This window comes from Mastomys coucha, unplaced genomic scaffold (genome assembly GCF_008632895.1).
Source record: "Mastomys coucha isolate ucsf_1 unplaced genomic scaffold, UCSF_Mcou_1 pScaffold13, whole genome shotgun sequence".
Classification (NCBI taxonomy): Eukaryota; Metazoa; Chordata; class Mammalia; order Rodentia; family Muridae; genus Mastomys; species Mastomys coucha.
The window spans coordinates 12,148,976-12,164,615 of record NW_022196895.1 but is presented as its reverse complement, the minus strand read 5'-3'; the positions used below and the strand labels follow the sequence as shown (position 1 = coordinate 12,164,615).

At 41.7% G+C, this 15,640-nt stretch overlaps 1 protein-coding gene across 1 annotated transcript in view; it reads left to right on the top strand.

Annotated features, from left to right (window-relative positions):
- Positions 1-15,640, top strand: part of Chst9 (carbohydrate sulfotransferase 9) — a 28,551-nt gene that overhangs the window by 591 nt on the left and 12,320 nt on the right. The gene's annotated exons all lie outside the window — the stretch shown is intronic.

The window sequence follows — 15,640 nt, the reverse complement described above, 5'->3', positions numbered from 1 at the left end:
ATAGTTATGGCTCTAACAATGCTGTTCTTAAAATAGGGAAGGCATGGGTGGCAATTCTACTCTCTCTCTCTCTATCTCTGTCTCTCTGTCTATCTGTCTGTGTGTGTGTGTGTGTGTGTGTGTGTGTGTGTGTTAAAATGTGTAGAAGAGAGAGAAGGAAGGAGGGAGAGAGAGAGGGGAAGGGAGGAAGGGAGAGGAAGAGAGAGAGAAACAGAGAGACACAGAGACAGAGAGACAGAGAGAGAGAGAGATTACAGCTGGGGACAGGGATCTCAGGAGACCAAGAACATGAATGTAATTTCCCTTTTTGTGGATTAGGGTCAAAAGGTTTCCCATTCTCTTCCTTCACCACTCCCTTTTGAATATACTTGTAAAGGTTGTGTTACCAGAGAAGAGCATCATGCTCGGTATTTGAGAATATAATTGTTGTGTAACAACGGAGTCAGCTGGGCTCTGGCTTGGTTCATTTCCTTCTTAGATCTGTCTCTTTACATTCTTTTGACATACTTGAGTGGTTTTATAAGGCAGAGCCATAGTTAAGACCTGCAAAGTTTATTGTTGTTATGTTTCTACATTTAACACAGACAGAATGCTTTTCTCATGAAGAGGTCTGCTTTTCCCATTGATATAATGAATAAAAATAGAAAAAAAAAAGTCTAGTGAATTGGGTCCCTTTCATTGTGAAGCCTCTGCCAGGCACATATATATTGCTGCCTTTTGAAACTATTCCTCATTTTCTCTTTCCTTCTCCCTCCCATCTGTCTTTGTCTTCCTAGTATACTTCTATTTTCATATATATATATATATAAATATATATATATATATATTTATATATATATATAAATTTATGTATCTACATAAAATCTAGGAACCATAAGTAAAAGGAAAGCATGGTATTGCCTTTCTATGACGGGCTTAACTCATTGAATATGCTTCTCTCCAGCTGCATTGAGGCAGGTCCCTACAGGAGAATTTTTGTTTCCTCTATGTTACTCCTTTGTTCATTTGACTAAACTAATAGAATGTGTGGACACCAAAACAGAACACCAAATATTTACTCATGATCTTAAACATGGATCTGATGCCAGTCTCAATAAGCAACTGAATGTCTTTGAACTTTAACATAAGAGAGTAATGCTTTAATGTGTTTCTTACACGGTCCTTCTCAGAACACTGAATCTCGTTGTGCAATCTGTGTCCAACAGCTTACATTTCTAATACCCCAGTGGAATTTCTATTCATCATTCTTCCAATAAGGGACATGCTTCCCATCCTCAAAAACACAATTCAAAGAGTCATCTGACAACTTTAATTTAACCAATTTCTGAAAGAAAAGCTAGAACGTCCCCCTTTGTTTTTTGTTTTATGTTTATTTTCTCTTTTCCTCTGCTTCATTTTATTTTTCTAAAATAAAATCTTATTGTACAACCCAAAGTGGCCTGGAACTCCCTAATGTGGCCCAGGCTGCCTTCAAACTCATGATAATCCTTCTGTCTCCCTCTTTGTGAAACCACTCTGCTACCAAGGGAATTTGGCACTTGAGAAGCATCTGTTTTCATTGGTTGGGAGGGATGTATCTCGGTGTGTTGTCACTAGCCTTGTGAGAAGCAGGTCTCTCCTACAGTGTGTATTTCAGGGATCCAAGTGAGGTAGCAAGCTTGGTGGCAAGTACTACAAGCCACAAGAGAATCAGTTTTGAAAACTCACTTTGGATAGTCAAAACAGAATTTTTTTAATTGTTTTTTATTAGATATTTTCTTTATTTACATATAAATTTCTCCATTCCTAGTTTCCCCTCCAAAAAAACAAAGAAACAAACAAAAACAACAAAAACAAACCCTTGTTGCCTCCCACCTCCCCATGCCTACCACCCCACCCTCTCCCACTTTCTGGCCCTGGCATTCCCCTACACTGGGCCACAGAACCTTCTTAGGGCCGAGGTCCTCTCCTCCTATTGATGATTGAATTTGCAATCCTCTACTATACACATGCCGCCAGAACAATCAGACCCCTCCACGTGCAGTCCTTGGTTGGTGGTTGAGACCCTGGGAGCTCTGAGGGTACTAGTTAGCTCATATTGTCGTTCATCCTAAGGGGCTGCAAACCCCTCAGCTCCATTGGTCCTTTCTCTAACTCCTTCACTGGGGACCCTGTACTCAGATCAATAGATGTCTGTGAGCAAAACAGAATTCTTTATCATTAATCTTTCCCTTCAATCCTTCCTACTGGACACTATAAATTGCTTAATTAAACTGAAATTGAAAACAAAACCTTTTCTCTTGCCTTCTCTTCTCCCTCCAGTGCGTAGATAGAGCTGTGAACCAACCTGAGACATCAAGGCTAGAGGAGACCCACCGGCCAGTATCCAATGAGTGTTTTTAGCCTCCAGCTCATTTAGCACACCTGAGCTCTGAGGACAAACAATCACTTCAGTCCTTTGGAGGGAACCCAGAATTCTTTCCCATGTAACTCACTGGGGAAATCAGACGCTTTTGAAAAGTAACTCGTTAATACAACTTGTTTACAGAAAAGGGCAAGAGGGAACAGCAAAGGACTTGGCAGCTCCCATCCCAAAACGTCATGAATGCATGACCCATTTTTTCAGCTGTGTCTCTGGCAACTCACTGCTGTAGCAATCTCCTAACTGGAAAGCGTTACTCGTTGAGATGAAGCGTCCTTTGGGTATGCTGAATAATTTTCATCATGGTAGATTAAAGCGAATACCTTAAAATAGTTCCAAAAATATTTTCAAAACCAAATAATTGTCATCATGAGGAGAGAGGGAGAGGAAAAACAGAACCCAAAAGTCTTTTCCTTTTGCTGCTGGAAACAGCCTTGTTATGGAGTCAACAAATGCAACCTCAGGTAAATGAACACCGGCTGTTTAAGTTCTTTATAATTCAGGTCATCAAAGCCCTGAGTACATTAGGACCTCGGGGCTTTGCAGTGAGGTGGCAGGGAAGGGGCCTGCGTGTGAGTATCCATGGTTTATGAAGAGGTATTTCTGTTGTGGAAAACAACCATAATTAAAGAGCTAGCATCAAGTCAGGTTTGCCCTCACTGGTAGCCCAGGCTATTCATAGTCTTCTAGCATTGCATTAACAGATTAGTGCAAATGGGGGCTTTAAAACAAGACAAAAAGGTATACCCTTCCAGGTCTGGATGCTATACATTCAAAACCAGTTCAAAGTCAAGTGTCATCAAGAGCACCTTTCTTCTAAAATCCAGGGGAAAGATCCTTTCCTATACATGCACCAGCTACCTTGGGCAATCCCTGGCTCATTGTAACACCACTTCAATTCTTGCCTGTTTTTCTCTTCCTATGACTCCACCTCCCTTGTCTTTTAAGGATGTCAGCTATGCTGGCTTAACTGATATTGATGAACTCATCTTGATTGTATTTGTAAATAGCCTGTATCTAAATAGGATCATATTGGCAGGGGCTAGACATTGGAACTTCAACATGTCTATCCAGAAGACTCAAGTCAATCCATAGTAAGCTGAAAATATGGGTTATCTCAGCCTACTTCTCCCTGTCCCCACCACTGCTGCTGGGAGTGATTGTTGACTCTGCTCATGCATTCAATTCATCCTGGATATTGTTAACAGAAATCTAGAAACCACATTACCATTAAACTCTGGACCAATGATTCTAGTGTTGAATATGGGTTAGAGGACAAACTTAGGGCAGCCACGCTTAACTAGGCTCTCCCATATGCTTGTCAAGGCTCTAAGCATCACAAGTCAGATGTGTGCTCTCTTATTCCTTTGGAAAAGGCAAGCCATACCTTCCTAGATCATTTCTACCCTGTCTCTTCTTCCACTGTCATCTTCTCCTCTCTACCTCTTTTTCCTTCTGTATGTCCTCTTCCTCTGCTTCCTTCTTCCCCTCTCTTCATCATCTTCATATCTTCTTTTCTCATGTCTGTTTTAAACTTTGAAAACCCTGAGAAGGCTGTGGTAGGAGGATCACCATGACTTCAAGAGTGAACTGGGCTACAGAGTTAAGAACCTTGTTTCAGTTCCACCAAATAAAACAAGTTTGATAACCAACAAGAACATCCAGTACATGAGCAAAATACAGACACTAAATTGAGTCAGCTGATGATGAGCCAGACAAGAGAACAGGAATCACAGCTTGTGCCCCCACAGAACCAGGGAAAGCAGAATGTTTTGGCTTCTCCATGTCTCCCAAGTAGGAAGGCACAGAGGCACATTTAACTCCTTGGTGTTTTCCTAGTGAGTGGGGTAAGGTGGTGAATACCATTTGGAGTGGTACTTAGAACCTTCTGGAGATATGGAGTCAGGAAAGGTGTGAGGAAGAAGCTACCCTCCAGGTACCCTGAAGGCCTTCTCAGAGACAGTTCCCATCCTTGACTAGGCAAGGTACAGCGACCATCTGGGCCTCTCCAGCTGACAGTCAGCTTCCACTCTGTCTTTACCCTAAAAGTGCAGGTCACCATGTAGACCTGAAGTAGTCAATAAGTCTTCAAAGATAGAGGAGCCCTCAGTCTCCCAGTTCCAGATTGTGTCTTGTAAGTATTCAGACAAACAATGTGTGTAGCTCATTCACACCCTTGCTCTAGATATCACAAAGGTTAGAGTAACTGTATTGAGACTACTGCAAGCTGTTTGTGTGATTTTGCTACAAAGAAAAGACTGAAAAATCTTCCCTCTCCAGTCTACAAGATAAGATCCTAGCTTGGAGTATGAACTCCAAACCAAAATTCTCTTGTCCTCCTTTTGAAAGGATACTCCTACCCCTAGAAGAATTTCCTATTCTGCTTCTGTATGTATTCTACTTTGTAACACTTGTAAAATCATCCCATCACTACCCTAACCCTTACCTCTGTGTGTATCTATATGACTGAACTGACTTTAAGCTCCAATTAATGTCTTTCTTTCTGTAATCCCATTTGTCAGCTCCTTTGTTGTAGATCTTTTTCACTCTGTACCTTGATTATTTCCACCCCGGTATGATTTTGGTGATTGAAGAGTATTGCTCCAAAAGGAAGGACTCAGGGCTAGATCATTTATGTCCATTCTCAGACCTTGTTTATCTTAACAACCAAGTCAATTGCTAACAGAAATTCTTCCACTGACTAAACTACGATCTCAGCAGCCACAGTTGCTGCTAAATTTACAGTTTGCTTCCTGCACTAGGCTATATTCACACCTGTGTGTCTCTGGTCCTGTAAGGCAGAAACCAGGTGTTATCCTGAGCCCTTCCCAGGTGAGAAATCTAAACCAGAAAACAGAGGGACAGGCCAGTGCTGCACATGCTCTCTCTAAATAATGATCTCACAGGTAGGGGTAGAAACCAAGGGTTAGGAGGACCCATGTTTTTATTTCGTTTGTCTATCTGTATTCCATGTAGCTTGCAGGATGTTAAAAAGTAAACTTGCTTGGGTTGGAAGCTATCTGATTTCTTGCCTTAACCCAAACATGCTCCTGTCATTTCAGGGGAACATGAACTTTGGAGCTTGCAAGTTTAAAGTAGAATTACTAACTTACAACATTCTTACCAAAATGGCCATGCACTTAAAGAGATTATTTTGACTTAAAAATATTTTCTTTGTCCTGATGAAACTGGCAGGGAGGTCATCTCAAGCTCTTTTTTGAGATTACATTCTTGACTCAAAGCTGCACTTTTTAAAGCTGTCCGATTTGTGGGTATTTTTTTTTTAATAAATCTTTGAAAACAAGACTGAATTGGATCAAAAGATGGAGGCACTCGCTGTGGTTGAAAAGAGGGATTTAGAAATGACAGTCTTTATTAAAGGTCAGCTAAACTTCAGAGCTAGAATATGCTTAAGTATAAATATCAAGGCTGCTTTCTTAAGTAGAGCCAAGAAAATTAAATTATTATGTAAGGATGTCTGGAAACAGTGTGGAGACAAGAAATGTAGATGAGAAAATGCCTCTGACATGTTGTTTTTAATTAAAGATGTTTTTATTGATGTGTACATATTTGTACGTGTGTGCCCATAACACATGACACAAGTATGTGCAGATCCCCTGGATCTGCAGTTTTTGGTGACTCTAAGCTACCCAACTTGAATACTGGGAACTAAACCCACGTCCTCTAGACGAGCAGCAAACATTTAGATTGGCTGAGCCATCTCTCTAGCTGTCTCTGGTGTATGAAAAGATTCTAAGAGCAAAATATATGTTTGGAAAAAACATGAAGAAAGTCACTAGCAATCAAATGTACAGGTAAGCACACAGCACTTATGAATACCCCCAACCTGTGATTATGGGGGTCACTGGATCTCAGGCGTGCACTCACTTTTCAGAACAATCCCGTAATTGACTAGTATGCTAAGACCCATACAGACAGAAACTTAGGCCTGAAATTGGGCTTAGGGGACAGGCCTGTCCAACATTTGGATGCCAGAATATAACATTGTCATCTACAAAGTTCCCATTCCATAACTGTCCAACCAAGTAGGTAAAAAATATAAAACAAAATCTCATAATGTTTTAAGTAGGAGTATGACTTTGAACACAAAGGTTGCACTCATAACTATCCGTGACTGTATGTGACATATGGTCATACAGTGGACATGCTTGGTCTCAATTGTTCTTGCCTAGGACTTGTAATTAGCACTAAATAAACAATAAGAAGGGTAAGTAGCATTATTATTGTTTGTGAACATGTGGAGATACAATGCTAGGCTTTATGCGGAATTACCACATTTAAACTTCGGAGCAATAAACCGATGAGATAAGATAAGGGTTCAAAGATAATGAAATAATGTAGTCTGACCAAGGTTCCAAGCATGGTAAGTAGCAACACTAGACTGTGTCAGGCCATTGAACTCTACATGTCAAACCCCAGCTTGTTCTGAGTCGCTCTGCTCACTTTATCAGAAGAGAAGAAACCAGAGTGGTCCAGTTCATGCTCAGTCCAGGCATGTTCCAGTCTGGAGCAGTCTCGTCTCCTTTACTCTGCCTTGGTTTCTGTGGTTGTCTCTCTAGCTCGGTTTCAACACTCAGGACCGCACTTACTAGCACCCCAATTTTCGCGCTACACCTGAAGCCCTCCTTGATACCAATGTGAACCACAGTGTTTAGGATGCCCTTTTGAAGAAGAAGGCGATCATGCAGAGCATGTGCTTGTCCCCGTTGTGCATTAAATTACTTTTATAATTAAGTATTTTAATCATATGAATCTGTTCAAAAAAATATTTGTTAGCTAAAGAGAGATTAAAAACTAGGAAGAAAGAAAAGAGGTAGGCGTTGGGATAATCTGTTGCCCAGGGGCCATTTTTCTCCACGGAGCTCACAGAGATACCGTGAATGTAGTCAAAACCGAAGCAGAAAACTTTTACTCTCACCCGACGCAACACAGGGGCTTGTGCTTTTCATCTTTCAGGAAAGCATCTGACTTTTTAAAAACCTCTCAGAAACGTTCTTCATTGTTGATATTACAGTTTTATTATGTAGGTACTCATTTCAAAAGATTGGGGTATTGGAATTCAGTACTGAACATGCTGCATCTATTAGAAAGAATAAAGTTCTTTCCAACGCAAATGAATCTCATCACTGGCAAGACTCTCATTCGCTATGGCTGGAATCCAGGCCATAGGTCTCCTCAATCTGCTTCCCTTCATTTCCTTCCTCTCACTTTTTGATTTTTTATAATTATAATTTTTATAATTATATACCTCTCTGTTTTCTGTCATTTGTTCCTAAAGACATGAAGGGAAACTGAAATATTTTAGCTTGTTATATTTTACTAACAAAATGGTCAGCAGTAACCTTTGGAATGTCTGTATCAGTGCAGATCAACAAACGTCAGGACCTTTAAGGTTCACTGACTCATATAGCCAAGGGTATTGAGGGTCCCCTCTTTGGTTCTTGGTCTTATCAATAAAAAGAAATTAAGAACCAACTCAAAAGGAGGCTTGAGGACAACTGTATTCACTTTTAAGAAAAATAATGAGGCAGGCAAGGTGGGCTCCCTGGAGCTGTCAGGACGAAGAAAACACAGAAGAGAATAAGAGGGAGCCATATGCTTTGATGGGTAGGGAGGTCAGCAAGCAGTCACATGCCAGACAAGTAGCTGTGTGATGAGGGTGGGGAGATAAGAAGGGAAAGGAAAATCCATGCCTTTCTAAGTTATTCAGAGAAGCAGACAGGTTCAGCTGAGCAGAGAGGAGAACAGCTCTGCAGATGACCGAACTGATGGCAGTAGGTGGGGAACTTAGGGGTCCTCTCAAGGGGATAATTCCTCCTGTCTCATCAGCACGACTTTCCGTGAGTCAACATTCCTGGGGAGTGGTCTCCAGGCCAGGGGATTGACAAGCCCATCTGAAAAACCCCTTAAGAGAGGTGACAAATGCCCTGAAGAGTTAAAGAACTCTCCTTTCACTGGGGAGAGAAAGTGACCACAATTGTCATTATATTTTACCCAAAGGAAAACAAATTTCCTTTGAGTTTAGTTTGCAAAGTAGCACTTATTGAAAAACAAATGTCTGAAGAGGACAGAAAATATATACAAATAGTGAAAATTCAGAGTGCCAGGAAGTAGCCAATGAAAGCGACCTTGTCTTTATTAGCCTTAATGTGGAAAAAAGTTAACCACAGAGGTGTAATGTTATAGTCTGTGGTCAATCATCAAACAAAACTGGGGAAAAGAAGACACTCCAGTATTTCATCACTGCTGTGCCTGGCTCAGAGTCTATTAAAAGAGAATATTTTCATCATAGAATTACTGGGTAATTCAATTAGGCCAATGTTCTGTGGATGTAGAATAATGCAATTTACTATGTTGAATGATTAGCCAATCAGATTTCTCCCATTTTCCAAAGCAATGGATTAACCAAAATGTGACCATAAACAAAATAGATTTTATTAGGCATAATCTACTTTGTAAACAAATGAAATTAATTATTTGCCTGACCTAGAGCTTTGAAAATGAAAGACCAAAATTGAACACATGCTTCCAATTTTGATTCTGTTACTAAGATGACATTTAATGTAAAAGTTACAATTTAACTTCCCCTCAAGTATTCCATACTTGAGACTAAATGACTCCTCCAAATATGTTCATCAGCAGATGGGAGCCACTTATGGCCTCATAAACTTCCAAAGCAAGTGAAATTATCCAGCAAAATAGAAAGAGATTACTATAAAGCCTCATCTGGTTATCTCAGAGATGATTAATGCCTTGTGTATTGCTTTAATGATGCAATGAATATTGACAGATAATCACCCTACTCCACACCAGGAAAACACTGGAGACAAATACCAGCAATAGATGCTTTCCATTAATCAATAAGCAATTTCTGCACATGCCCTGTGTTTAGGGTTGTGTTATGAAAGATGTGAGAGGAGGTGCCAACACCAGATCTGTTCCAAGGAGCTAAAAATGAGACAAGTGTCACAGAATAACAGAGCTCACGTCATTTGATGTCACTTGCTTCCTTATTATGTAAGCAGTAGAGAGAATGTAGGAGTTTAGAGAAATCAAAAATGTATGAAGTGGTCAGCAGTCAGTAGTCAGTGGTTGGTGGTCAATGGTCAGTGGTCAATGATCAAAAAAAGAATCATGGGAGTGGGGGGGTACTTTAAACACCAAGATTATTCAGTTCTGAGGGTAGAAGCACTGGGTATTTTTGAATCTGAAATGAATCTTAGAGAATCTCAGGAGAGTTAGTACGGAACTTTCCTCTATACATACCGTGTCTTACAATTCCCTCCTTTGTTCCAGCTCCCCCATCACAAGCAGTCAGCCTTTCCCTAGGGTACTTTGATGTCCCCCTCTTCCCATTCTTGCAACCATAAGTCTGTTTTGCCCTTGGTCAACTATTGAGGTGGATTTCATAAAATGTAAGTCATGTTATGATTCCCTGTGGTTCATGTTACACCTCTCCTGGCCTGGAGAAATGCTGAATAAGTGGAGGGCTGGAGTTCAAATCCCTAGACTCTATGTGACCCAGGAGGTATGGTAGCCACCATGAGTCCCAGCACTTGGTAGGCTTTGACAAGGGATGATGCAGGGTAGCCAGGCCACAAGTTCTGAGTTCAGTTGAATGGCTTTAGGTCACTAACTAAAGTGAAAAATGATGGAGGGTGATGATTGATGCCTGAGGCCTCCAAATGCACATGTGCACACGTGTGTGCCACAAACGTGTACACACATATATGCAGCATATGCACACACACATGAAAAGCTCACAGTCTTTGCCACAGTCTAGTATTCCTGCAGAGTGTGGTCCTGCCCTCCTCTTTCACTTTGTTGTGTTTCAGTGGGCCACCCCTGCTCCAAGTACAAAGGCCTCCTCATGCTCTCCCCCGCCCCCGTCCATATTCACTCAATACAAGGCCCACACGTCCACTGCCTCCCATACCTGAAATGTCATGCTCCCATATCTCATGTTTCTTTTTAGCTTAACTGGATACAAAAATAGCTTCTCCCTGGGCATCTATTCAGCACAGCCTCAACTTTCTCCCTTTGATATACTTGAATATATCACTCTGATTTAATCCCTGCATCCACTTAGCACCACCTAAAGGTTCTTATTCATTTACTCTCTAACTTGCCTTTCCTGTCTTCACCTACATAAACATTGGAGCCACAGAGAATAGGGGCTTGTCAGACTTTTCACCCCTCTAATCACATACACAAGTGCACCTAAATGCACATCTTAGGTGTTTAGTGAATACTTCTTGAATGACTGTATTAATTAATTAGTTCTGTCAGTTTGTGACAATGGTCTAGAAAGAGAGAAAGAAGGTGGCTAAGTAAAATATTGATAGTGGGATGAGGAGTTTGGGGAGAACTGGGTAGAGATTGGGTTCTGGATACAGGCAGGAGTTAGTGGAGTATGATATGAACGAGCTTGAAGATTGATATCGAAAAAATATTATTATTTTAAACAAAATCTCAAACATTCAATTTTACCAATAAACACTTGGGAGGCAGATGCTGGGATAGAAACCGGCTAGCTCAGAGAGGTAAAGAAAGCATTCAGTTTCCTCCTCAGCAGACATTCTAAAAGGAAGCTCTCTTTCTCCACATTGTCTCAAAAATCCTCAAACTGAATGTGCCTCCCTTCTGCTTTACATTTGTCTGTCTGTCTTCCCGACTCCCTCTTTCTTTCTCAGTTTTTTTTCTTATGTTCATTTCTTGTCAATTGGTTGCATGCTCTGACTCTTGACTTATGGTTAACTTTATTTAATCCTCATTACAAACAAACAGAAAGCTCTTAGATTAAAGGTGTGTGCTACAGCTGAGCCCCACTACAACTATAAACAGGGTTTTCCGGTAAATAACACAATCTCAGGGGTAACAGTGTGATCAAATATCCTGCAATGCCTTATCTTGACAAAATATATACAATTTGTGGCTAAAACAACTTCGTCAAATATAAACCACATAGCAAGCATTTATACTTGTTTCAATTCTTTTTTTTTTTAACATACCATGAAGAAAGCATCACTTCCATATTTTAAAATGAAAGGTTGATTTAACCAGTCTAACTTAATCATAAGGATTCTTGTGAGCCAGATGTGGAGGAGAGTGCTGACTCAGAGTCAGTGTCCAATACCAGTGAAACAGGGATGGTGGTAAAGCTCTCCATCAGATCTTCAGCACTTACATGGCACCAGCTCCTGAGCTGAAGATGCTATGAATGTAGGTCTCCCAACCAGCCTTGGCTCACATAGTGTTTTTGCTAATTAGCCTATGCACCAGTCTCTTCCCCAAAGTTGTCCTCCTCCCCATGAGGTAATGCAGATCTGACAGCTGGAAATGAAGAAGGTGCTGGAGAGAAAGGTGTGTGGATAAAGTGGGTAAAAGAATGAAACCAGTGAGCTTGGAGGCAGACGCCTTTGGAGTGAGGGAGCAGAAGCAAGCATTGAAGACAAGTAAGAGGTGAATCCTAGAGTAAGGAAGAAATGTGGACACAGAACTGGAAAATTTGTAAGAGCCAGAAATAGGAGAAAGATGGGTACTGCATTGCAACCATGAACTCACAGCACCCGTGGATGCCTGCACTCTGTGGGGAAAAGAAAGAACTCATCAAAGTTAGGGGCAGATGGAGGAGGAATACAGGAGGACCTGATCCTCACTGCTGGACTATTTTCTACTGACACATTCCGGGAGCAGAGAAATCATTGTCTTCAGTTGTGTAGCCTCCAATGATCTGCCTGGCCTCAATGGACGCTTCCAATCCAGTGGTTACACAAATGGCCCTGGTTAAACTAAATGGCTAACAGAAAATATGAAAAGTCATAAACCTGAGAAAAACTGATTGATGGGACTAGGGTGAGGTTTCTAAGATGGGTGGGAGATAACAGAGGAGTAATCAAATATGTGCGTGTCTGAAATCATCTAACAACAAAATTAATCAACTGGAATTAAAATTAAAGCAATAGATTCTCAGAGAAATAAACCAAAATATGGCGCATTAAAAGAAAATGTGTCTCCTATCTCTCTGGTCATTCACAAAGATAGAAACAAGACTTGATTAAAAATGAGTCTCATGCTGGGCACCCGGGAAGACAGTCCTGTTGATCAGAACAGAAGAGTAGAAAACTATTCACCTGGATATCAGGTGCCTTCCTACCCTTGCAAAATATAGAAGTTTTCCTTAATATGTGAATTGTCATGGAGATGGCATCATAAAGCTAGTGTCTCTGTGATTACAAAGTCGTGTTTACAGGTTCTCTAGAGTTTATCAGTTCTCTTTCCAAGTGCAGCTCAGCTCAGCTGCACAACCACCAACCATCAACACTGTCTCCTCCTAGATGTGTAGCTGTCAAACTGCCATGTTACAAACTGCATGTTTTGAGAAAGTCCACCCACGGATGGAGTGAAGACCTCCTCACCCTATAGACACCTTACCTGGATGTCTCTATGGTAACATAAAAGCAGAAGAAGAGCTAAAGATGCCTGACATCAGAGGCTTTGAACTGAGGCTGGAGTAGAAGCCGAGCAGGTGATCAGAACTTCAGCGATCTCTGGGACCAAGAGATCCCTGGCCATGACGCAGCATTTGAGATGATTAGAGCATTTATTTCTTGTTGGTACCCAACAATTGTATCACTTTTCTGGAAAGGTACACAAAAATACTTTTTCACCCCAGATACAGAAAGCAATGGTAGAACGAAGGAACGAAGACAGCCTTGCTTCCAAACCCAGCTTGATGAATCATGAGTTTATGGAGGTTACAGAAAGGGTGTGAGTGAATAGGGCATCTGCATCACCAGTCCAACATGGGTGAAGACTCTGAAAGGCTGAAGTTTTCCGTGCAGTGGCAGCAAAGAGTCTTCTATCCCATAGCAATTGTTTACTGCGTCTGTAATCAGACTGTGGGGAAAACTTATGAGTCTGGCGAGTTTTATGAGTTTTATGAGTCTCCTAAGCCTCCCTCTTGTCTCCTGGAGGGAACGTTATAATTCAGTGTGAACTGCTAAGGGGCATCCACACAAGTAATTGTAGAAGAGAGATAGCCAAAAGCTGAATGATGTGACGGACTTGTCCATAGTAATTGGAACTTGACTTGGACACATTTGACCACCCCAAGGTAGCTCAGCAAATAGTAAGGAAGATGAGGGGGTCACTAAGGGGACGTGTCTCTGCTACAAAATGAGAAACTCAGTGTTAGGAACCAGGCAAGGCTGTATTTCAACCCCAGCTCTCATAGTCACCACTGATCAAGTTCAATGAAGATAGGACCCTAAGCATCAGCCAGAGCTAAAGTATAGGGTAAACACTATTGTTAGTGTAGCCCTGTGCACATCATATCTTACTCCAGAACTGTCAACACCCAGGCTGAGCATACTCTGGTCCACATCCTCTTCTGATAGCCATCACTGAGGAGCATCACTTCAAATGAAACAGGGATTCCTAGAAGGGAGAGGGGCATCAAAAACTATAGACTAGCACTGGGAATGTTCAGGAGCAAGCATAGACTGGATCCTGGAATTTCTATATATGGGTCATGAATGATGAATGACATTGAGTGAGCGACAATGGTTTTCCCCTTGCCATGGCCAGCTGATCCAACAGTGGAAAATTTGGCTTTTGCCTATGAGTGGTGCTCAGATCCATACACTTCCATCCCAATAGAGTACTGGCTACAGAGCAGTTAGTTACCAGTGGCCCATTATCCTGGCATTCCTCAGAAAAATCCCAAATGGAACCTGAGACCTCCTTCCCCCTGCCATGAACAAGTTGTTTTCCTTATGTGGGGAATAGGTAGAGTAGATATGATGTGATATTCTTTCTGAGATGGACTGCTAAGATATGTTTGCTCCTTGCAAATGGTGCAACTGTAGAGAGGAGTCCTGGTAAAGATACAATGTCTGCAGGGATTTTCAATAATTATGTCTCTTGCTTTATGATAAATGCGTTTAGCATTGACTTAGAATCTTTATTGTCAGTGTTTTGATATGAGGGATGATTGTGATCGATGTTAGCAGCAGCCCCTGCTGGTGGCCAGCTGCCCTGACAGCTGTCAGAGCTATTGGCCACGGGCATTTAGAATTGCTCAAGTAGATTTGGAGCAAGTGGGGGATGGGGATGGGGACAGGAATGAAGCTGTAATTCAGAGTCTTGAACTCTGCCTAAAGGGACATGGGTAGAAAAGGTTAGCAAGAAAGCTCAAGGCTCCCTCCCCTCTGCCAATTGCACTCTGTAATTAGCAGAAGGCAAATACTCCCAGGCCTGGAGAGAGTTATCCTTTACCAGCTCTGGGGAGTAAAATTGAGGACTCTTGCCTTGAGGCCAAAAACCTAGGATTGGTTTTGCAGAGAAAGCAGGCACAAAAAGAGAAACCATGACTATGCCCATAGCTGCTTCCATTCCGTGTACACTTTGAATCAAGTGCAATCGTCTCCAGAACCTCTTGGAAGTATTAAAATGTATAATTAATTAAATAATCAACCAAAATAAAATTAATAAAGTATATCTGAATGTAGGAATTGTGTGTATCTGTGTGTGTATGTGTGTGTGTGTGTGTGTGTGTGTGTGTGTGTGTGTGTGCATGTGCCCGCGTGCACATCTTTGGGGGGCAGTGCTTGCAAGCGCACATTTGATCACCACTCTTTCAAGTCCAGTGCACTCTGACCCCTTCATATGACACCTTCTACTACTCCTTTCTTGCTCCTCTATCCTGCTTTGCCACTTGATTTTTTTTCCTAATATTTTCCCTCGCAGGATTCTCCGTCTCCGTCCGAAATCCTGAAAAGACATCCTCACAACAGAGCATCAGGATCCAAATGATTCTAGTGCCAGAGGCAGCGTTTTTCCTGGCTCTGTATCCAGGCAGCCCATCATAACACACCTCAGTGTGTGCTCCCTGCTCTCAGCTGTGGGCTGGGGAGACTGCCTTGAGTAAAGCTGAGCTGTCACATATGCAGGGATGACACCAGCCAGAGGGACATGTGTGTCACTCACAGGTGCTGACACAGGAGAATCTGATCCGGGGCTAGTAGAGACTTAACCAAATAAGACCAATGGAATGTGTTCTTGCAGTGGCCTGCCGACCTCATACTTGGCCTTGCCTCCCCACAGCTGAAGTGACTGTAGATGGCAGGTGATGTGGGAACCACAGCATATGTTGGGCTCCCACCGTAATTTAATTTCTCTCTCTCTCTCCCTCCCTCTCTCTCTCTCTCTCTCTCT